Source organism: Rutidosis leptorrhynchoides, chromosome 1 (assembly GCF_046630445.1).
Source record: "Rutidosis leptorrhynchoides isolate AG116_Rl617_1_P2 chromosome 1, CSIRO_AGI_Rlap_v1, whole genome shotgun sequence".
Taxonomy (NCBI): domain Eukaryota; kingdom Viridiplantae; phylum Streptophyta; class Magnoliopsida; order Asterales; family Asteraceae; genus Rutidosis; species Rutidosis leptorrhynchoides.
The window spans coordinates 707,384,089-707,394,117 of NC_092333.1; positions in this window are offsets into that span (position 1 = coordinate 707,384,089).

Consider the following 10,029-nt stretch of genomic DNA (forward strand, 5'->3'; position numbering starts at 1 on the left):
AAAAGTTAACCGTCAATTCTATTCAGATTTTGGGTAACCCAAATTAAAATTACAAACAAACAAGTTCCAAGTCAAACGGAGCTTATGGAGATTAGTAAAAAAAATTGTCTGATAGTGATCACTTATTAAGCAATCAAATTTGAGTCACCGTGTAATTTTTGGAGATGATACTACCGCACTTATGGGTGTCCGTGAGGTCTAGAGTTCGAGTCTCACTTGAGGATTTCATAATGCAATTTGCTATGTAGTTGGGTTTGGAGCCTCTGGAGGCATCGCTGTCTTAGCCCTATGGCAGTTCAGGGGTGCTTCCCAAGGGTGACTACACACAGAGTCTGTCCTATGGCAGTTGTTCGGTGGAACATCCTTGACACGTGAAACGGATATGATCACATGGTGGGAACTCCTTTGGTGGTCCCCATCAGTGACTACAATCTCGCTGTTAAAAAAAATAGAGATGATCAAACTATATAAAACTACTTGTCATTCCAATCCTTCGGCCTGTCAATAAGAAACTTACAGTTAGAGATATTCAAACTATAGTTATTCCAATCCTTCGGCCTACAGAACAGTCGATACGTTAACATTTACGAATAAAGCCGTCACAATGTAGAGTATCCTTTCCCCCGTCGGCCAATTCCTTGTAGTTTTCCTTTGCAAAATTATCATGCACTCCTTTCCAAACAAACAAACACAGAACCTTCCCTCGGCACGTGCAAAAAAATAAAAATAAAATGTAAGTGAGCCAACTCTGACCTACTATCCGGCTCAAATCTACAAGAAGACGTATCAAATTCAAAGTATCAAATCCTATTGCGGACAAAGAACAATATCAGAGTTACAAATAAAACAATTTTATAGGGAACAGATCATCTATGAATATAAACTGATGACTCAACATAGCAAGGATATAAAAAAAGGGAGAGGAGATCTCTCAAACAAGAGAAACCATATATGCACATAAGCAATACAACCCAAATGACACTCATGTATATCAAGTATTTGGTACAAAATAGGGCAGCAGATAGGAATGATTACCCTTAATCTGCAGCATCGAGAATATGTTTACAATTTTCAATCTGGGATATGTTTGGTCTACGAACATCAATACATGTTATAAAGAAAAATATACACCAGTTACTAAAATAATTTAGGAAGAAAAGAAACAAAGTTAACTTACACGGGCAACATCGCGGTTGATAGTTTACTTCCATATCCATACCGCTAATCCTATGTGTCTCTTCAACATTAAACAAACACGAAGACTTCATCAAAACGCGCTTATAAACACTTGATTCATCATCACAAACTAGTCAACAATCCGAGGATAGAATACCTTAACATGGGCCATCTCATAAGGCCAACACTATAGTAAAATGCTTACACCGTCCAAGCGGTAAATTAGATGAATTGTACCTCAATGAAAGTACCTTTGTGAGTGCTTACATTTGAGCCTAACTACTTCCAAGATCAAAGATTCATTTCGAGAAGCTAAAGCAGCCAGCTTAATACTTAGACATCCGTACATATCCAATACAGGAGTTACAATCTTGAAAAAGATAAATACTTGAGTACACACCAAGGGTAACATTTTCTTCATTTTGCAATTTCTTTTAAGTGTACATCATGTGCATGCCACTTATCCAAGGAAAATTGAAAAACTGAGTTCTAACCTTCAAATACTTGCATATTCCAAGACTTTATAACTGTTATATGTATCTATAGCGAGTTCAACAAAAGCAACATTAGACACATTAAATCCCCAACTTAGACTATCGATTCTTAAATCATTTTACTTATTTATGATTTTTTTTTTTCAATATACAAACCAAAAGGTTCAAATTCCACTTTGTTGTATGACATTTTGCATACATAATCATCCTTATCATACGAATCATTCCATAAGAGGAATTGAATTTTCATGTCTAAAAATGTAGTGACCCGAACTTTTCCATGTTTATATATATATTGAAAACTATATTTGCATGATTAAATATTTCCAACATGTTAAGCAATCAAACTTGTTAAGACTTGATTATTTGAAATGAGTTTCATGTAGACAATTGACCACCCAAGTTGACCGGCGATTCACGAACGTTAAAAACTTTTAAAAACTACATGATGATATATATATGTATATATATAGTTAACATGAGATTTTGATAAGTAAGTATCTCACTAAGTATATTAACAATGAGTTATATACATAAAAATGAGACTATTGAATTAAGAAACTCAAAACGATATATATAACGATTTTCGTTATAACAACGTCTTACTAAAAATATATATGAATCATATTAAGATAATGATATATATATGTTTAACATGATGAAATGATAATTAAAGTATCTCATTATGTATATTAACAATGAACCTTATACATAAAACAAGACTACTAACTTAAGAGTTTCGAAACGAGTTATATATCTAACGATTATCGTTGTAACAACATTTTAATATATATATATATATCGTATTAAGATATATTCATACACCATGTTATCATGATAATATGATAATTTAACATCTCATTTGATATAATAAATAATGGATTAATTACATTTAACAGGATCGTTAACTTAAAGGTTTCGAAACAACACTTACATGTAACGACTAACGATGACTTAACGACTCAGTTAAAATGTATATACATGTAGTTTATTAAGATATATTAATGCACTTTTGAAAGACTTCAAGACACATATCAAAATACTTCTACTTAACAAAAATGGTTACAAATACATTTCCATTCATTTTCATCAACAATTCTACTCATATGCACCCGTATTCGTACTCGTACAATACACAGCTTCTAGATGTATATACTATTGGTATATACACATAATAATTCAGCTCTTAGCAGCCCTTGATGAGCCAACAAACATGTGGAACCAACAATTAGACAACTAGCATGACTTATGAGCAAGGAAACAAAAACAAAAACTCCTTTTAACCCCACTCACCACCCACTCCATTTCACTTCCAATTCCCTTTCTAATTCTCTCTAAACACACACACACTCTCAAGAACGAAATTTCCAGTAAACTAATCATCATCTTCATCAAAAATTACTTTAAGAATCAAGCTATAATCATCATAGGAAGAACACTTCAAGAACACTTCGAAAATCCTTTCAATTTGCTAGTTTACTTTCAATCTTGCAAATCCATTTCAAGTGATCATCCAACCTCAAGAAATCCTTGTTATTTACAGTAGGTTATCTTTCTAAATCAAGGTAATACTCATATTCAAACTTTGATTCGATTCGATAACTATAACTATCTTAATTCGAGTAGTAATCTTACTTGAAATTGTTTTTGTGTCATGATTCTACTTCAAGAACTTTCAAGCCATCCAAGATCATTTGAAGCTCTAGATCATTTCTTGTCATTTCCAGCATGTTTACCTACTAAAATTGAGGTATTAATTATGTTCATAACATCATTCGATTCATATATATAAAACTATCTTATTCGAAGATTATAACATGTAATCACTAGGACATAGTTTAGTTAATTCTAAACTTGTTAGCAAACAAAGTTAATCCTTCTAACTCGACTTTTAAAATCAACTAAACACATGTTCTATATCTATATGATATGCTAACTTAATGATTTAAAACCTGGAAACACGAAGAACACCGTAAAACCGGACATACGCCGTCGTAGTAAAACCGCGGGCTGTTTTGGGTTAGATAATTAAAAACTATGATAAACTTTGATTTAAAAGTTGTTCTTCTGAGAAAATGATTTTTCTTATGAACATGAAACTATATCCAAAAATCATGGTTAAACTCAAAGTGGAAGTATGTTTTTCAAAATGGTCATCAAGACGTCGTTCTTTCGACTGAAATGACTACCTCTTACAAAAACGACTTGTAACTTATATTTTCGACTATAAACTTATACTTTTTCTGTTTAGTTTCATAAATTTCAGTTCAATATGAAACCATAGCAATTTGATTCACTCAAAACGGATTTAAAACGAAGAAGTTATGGGTAAAACAAAATTGGTTAAAAATGGTTAATTTGACTACGGGATGAAATTACAAAAATCTATGCTAACCATAACCTAGCTAACTTATATTGTATTATACATGTATTCTAACATATATTATGTAACCTTGATAGACCATTGACACATATACAATGTTTTGACATATCATATCGACGCCATCTATATATATTATTTGGAACAACCATAGACACTCTATATGCTATAATGCTCGAGTTCGCTATACAGGGTTGAGGTTGATTCCAAAATAATATATATACTTTGAGTTGTGATCTAACCTGAGACTTGTATACACTGGGTCGTGGATTGATTCGAGATAATATATATTGATTTATTTCTGTACTACTAACTGTGGACAACTAGTTGTAGATTACTAACGTTGGACAACTAACTTAACAAACTTAAATCATTAAAACGTAATAAAAAAATGTTGTGAATATATTCGATCATACTTTGATATATATGTACATATTTGTTGTAGGTTAGTGAATCGGCCAGTGGCCAAGTCTTATTTCCGGCAAAGTAAAAATCTGTGAAAGTGAGTTATAGTCCCACTTTTAAAATCTATTTTTTTGGGATGAGAATACATGCAGTTTATAAATGTTTTACAAAATAGACACAAGTAATCGAAACTACTTTCTATGTTGGATTATCGAACCGAATATGTCCCTTTTTAGCTTGGTAGCCTAAGAATTAGGGAAATGGCCCCTAATTGACGCGAATCCTAAAGATAGATCTATTTGGCCCAACAAGCCTCATCCGAGTTACGGATGCTTTAGTACTTCGATTTATCATATCCGATGAGAGTCCCAGAATGATGGAGATATTCTATATGCATCCTGTTAAGGTCGGTTACCAGGTGTTCAACATATGAATGAATTTTATCTCTATGCAGTTTGCGAAATGCCTGATATGAGATGTATATTTATGGAAAAAAATGAAATCTTGTGGTCTATTATTATGATTTGATAATATATAGGTTAAACCTATAACTCACCAACATTTTTGTTGACGTTTTAAGCATGTTTATTCTCAGGTGATTATTAAGAGCTTCCGCTGTTGCATGCTAATTTAAAGACAAGAATCGGAGTCAGCGTGCTTGTATAATATTGTTTAAAAACTGCATTCGAAGACTTAAATGGTTGTGTAATATTATTGTAAACCATTATATAATGGTCGTGTGAAAACGTTATATTTTAGATTATCATTATTTGATAATCTTCGAAATGTTTTAAACCTTTATCGATAAAATAAAGGTTATGGTTTGTTTTAAAAACGAATGCAGTCTTTGAAAAACGTCTCATATAGAGGTTAAAACCTCGCAACAAAATTAATTAATATGAAACGTTTATAATCGATATGAACGAGACATTTCAAAAAAAAGCCACCACATTACAATCACCACTTCACCCCTATGCAACCCTACGTTTTATGTCTTTCATAAAAAATTCTGACACATATCGGTGTTGCTAGCATACTAAGAAACACTTGGCTCACCTCAACACCAAAAATGCGTATAAAGATTACCTTGTTGGATGTGAGCGTACATGCTTGCTGAAAAACAGCAACGTAAAAAGTAAACAATTACGTTAAAATCCAAATCATCTGTACTAGAAAAAAGTAAGATAAAGGGGGTACGTGGGAATGGTATTGCACCAATTGGGCTTAGATTTGTGGCTTTAAAATTGTTTAATAAGGGTTTGATACCTAACAAGCATTATCATCATCGGTTTGAAAATGTGACATGAATATTGTCAAAGCTAATACATAAAAAATGTGTATTTCTATAACCACACGCGATACCTCATCCTAAGTGCTTGAGACCAATTTAAATGTGTGGTTATGAAAATACGCATTTTCTATTTTTCTAAAAAATTACATTGTTTGGTAATAGTTTAACTTTAACAATTGCAGGTCACATCTTTAAACATGTGAATAATGCCTGCTAGGTGTCAAACCCTTATGGGTCAACTTTAAATCCGGTACTTTTAAGCTTAATCTTACAAGCTATGCAATATCATTCCCGCATATGTGCCTATCTTACGTTTTTTTAACTACAAATGATGAGATCTTAAGGTATTTTTTTACCTTTTATGTTGCTATTTTCAGCTAGCACGTAAGCACACATCCAACAAGGTAATCTTTACATGCACTTCTGATATTGTGGTAGGCCTAGTATTTCTTGGTAGACTATCAACGCCGATATGTGTATTTGGTGATGGAATTTAACAAGTTCATAACAACATGTTCTTATAGTTTATATAATTACAAAACCAATTTGAATTAGAATTAAATCAAGCGGAAGCAAATGTTAAGTTCATGTTTATATGTTTAGCCATTTAGTTAAATTCCATGTTAATATCAAGTCTTGAATATATGCTTACATATAAGAACAAGAAGAGAAGATTTATACCTCCTCAAGGTAGTTGAGGGTTGTTTTCAAAGTTGCAAGATGATGATGAAGATGATGGAATGAAAGCTTCTAACTTAAAGCCTCAAGTGTGTAATACCCCAAGCAACAACCCCAACACCCTTGCCTTTAGTTAGGATTTGATTGACACTTGATATGAGCATGCAAAGACAAATTTAGAACTCACCTTTGAGTCCCAAAAGGCCACGGCCAAATAGCAACAGCAGCAGAATTCTGTGCAGTTTTTTTTTTGCTTTGTATGTTTTGTTTTACACTTGAGAGAATGAGTCTTAACTTGGTTCAAGAGTAGACATGCACATAAGGAGTTGTGTATATGGGAAGTAGCAAAAGCAAGCATGGGTTGGACTTCTTGGAGTCCCAAAATCTGCCCATCCATTCTACTTAAATAACAATTTTGTTATTTATATAAAACTTGTGGTAAATTATATAAAACTTGTTACTTGCATTTTTTTTTATAAACCAATTTATAAAACATAACACATCATAATTATTTAAACCTATAAATATTTGAATCCTTAATATATATATAAATTATCCAAATAATTTATCTCAAGTGATAACATTTTAGAAACCCGATTTTCTAAAATCCAAGTGTCGCGTATTTATTTAATGATCCAATCGTTAAGATTAAATATGTATAAGGTGTCGATAAGCTTGTTATTGGGTATGACCCGACTTGGATCATAACATATTAGCTACATTGATTTAATATGTCTCTCGGGCATACGAAATACCTTCAATCTCTCACTTGCACGAGAAACATAAGAAATTAAAGCAAGTGACGGATACCACCTAACGACCGTCCATCACCCAATATGTTATGACTTTGTGTCATTCAATAATATCATCTCTTTCGAGTTCCCATCTCGAATATGAATAGGTGAATCTTTTCATCATATCCTTTCATCCTAGATGTCATGTTAAATTCAAGAGACACAGAATGATCACTCTCTTCTAGATTTAACTTTATCAGGCCTTAGACATCTAACTCTCAACGAATAAGAGGGACAAATTCTATCTTGACTACATATGTCCTAGATATGCACTTTGTATCACACCCGAGCTCTTCCTTATGAACTACCATATTTCAGAATAGCGAAGGAAAGAATCAAGGCACAATACTTAGTGAATATCCGAACCCAATATGTATCTCAGGTCAAAGGATACAATGATATTCGCCTTTACTCAAGATTACATGTGATCAACCACAAAGGCTCTATTCTGTAAATCTTGAGAGCGGGTCTTCCGATATTTGTATCCCACAAATATCTATGAACCTTTGGTTGCAACCTTGCCCCACATTCTGCTTGTAAATGTATACCAATCCAAGTTCATAATAGTCTAAACCTCACACTTGCTCCCACAAATGTGATCGACTACGGAATTTAGAATAATAGCTTATTCATGGATAAAATATGCAAAATAGGAACTTGACTCAAAATAAATTAACACCATAGTTATATCAATGAGTTTGTACAACTTCGTTTCATTACAATACTTAAAACAGATCATGACCAATCACTAGAATATCGAAGCCCTAATGCACATATATGTCCTGCATGTTTTGTTCCATGTAGGAGCTTCGTGAGTGGATCCGCTATATTAAGATCTGTGTGAACTTTGTGAATACATATCTTTCCCTTTTCAATTTCATCCCTTATGTAGTTGAATCTCCGCTCAATGTGACGGGTCTTTTATTGAGCACGAGGTTCGTTGATTTGAGCAATCGTGAAATGACCCGTTCATATACATTATAAATGATTCACAATAGTTGACTTCATTGCGAGGTACTTGACCTCTATATGATACATTTTACAAACATTGCATTCGTTTTTAATAGACAAACTTTCATTTACATCGTAAATTGACAGCATGCATATCCTTTCATAATACATCCATCTATAATTGACTTAATAATAATCTTGATGAAATCGACGACTCGAATGCAACGTCTTTTGAAATATGTCATGAATGACTCCAAGTAATGTCTCTAATATGAGCTAATGCACAGCGGAAGATTTCTGTCATACCTGAGAATAAACATGCTTTAAAGTGTCAACCAAAAGGTTGGTGAGTTCATTAGTTTAACATAAATAATCATTTTCATCATTTTAATAGACCACAAGATTTTCATTTTTAGTTCTCATAAATATACGTCCCATGCATAGAGACAAAAATATCATTCATATGGATTGAACACTTGGTAACCGACATTAACAAAATGCATATAAGAATATCCCCTATCATTCCGGGAAATCCTTCGGACATGATAAAAACAACATCGAAGTACTAAAGCATCCGGTACTTTGGATGAGGTTCGTTAGGCCCAATAGATCTATCTTTAGGATTCGCGTCAATTAGGGGTGCACTAATTCTCAAAATTAGTGATGTTCCCTAATTCTTAGGCTACCAAGCAAAAAGGGGCATATTCGGCTTCGATCATTCAACCATATAATGTAGTTTCGATTACTTGTGTCTATTTCGTAAAACAGTTATAAAAGCAGCGCATGTATTCTCAAGTCCCAAAAATATATATTGCAAAAGCATTTAAAAAGGGAGTAATGAAACTCACCTAATGTATTTTGTAGTAAAAATACATATGACTATATTAGACAACTGAACAATGCAGGGTTGACCTCGGATTCACGAACCTATATCATTCATGTATGTATTAAAATATATTCTTGTAATCGAATAAATATTTATATTATTATCAGTGAAAATTTTATATTAATAATTTATGTATTTTATTATATTTTCATTTTGTATATTTTAGATAGATAATAATATTAGTATATTTAAATTTATGGGTGTTAAACATATTTATATGTGATTACTCTTTTTGTTACAAAATACTAGTTATAATAACACTAGAATAATTATAATGATAATAATAATTTCCATACTACTAATAATAATGATAGTATTAATAATAGTCTAAAAAAATATAGATCTAAGGTATTAATACTTTTAGTGGTAATTATATTAATTTTTAATAATAACAATGCTCATTAATAATAATCTTATTAATGAAAATGATAATATTAATAATAATACTTGTGTCAATATTAAAAGTACTAATAATTATAAAATGATACGAGTACTAATATTAATGAAAATAATAATTATTTGTATCGTTTTCATAATGATAATAATAATAATCATAGTCATATTGATAATAGTAATACCTATATCGATAGTACTAGTAATTATAAGATTTTTAAATAAAACTACATTTATTGATTTTGATATAGATAATAATAATAATATTAATATTAATGACTATATAATAACAATAATCTTAATCGTATTCCTAATAACAATAATAATACTAATAATTTATAGGATGATACTAATAATAATATTCATGATGGTAATTTGTATTATGTTTGTAATAATGATAATAATAATAATAATAATAATAATAATCATAATTTTAATAATAATAATACATATGTTAATATCAGTAATAATAATAACAATAATACTAAGTTATGATAATAGTATTGGTAATAATAACAAATTTAATAATAATAATTAACACTAGCAATAATAATAATAATAATAATAATAATAATAATAAT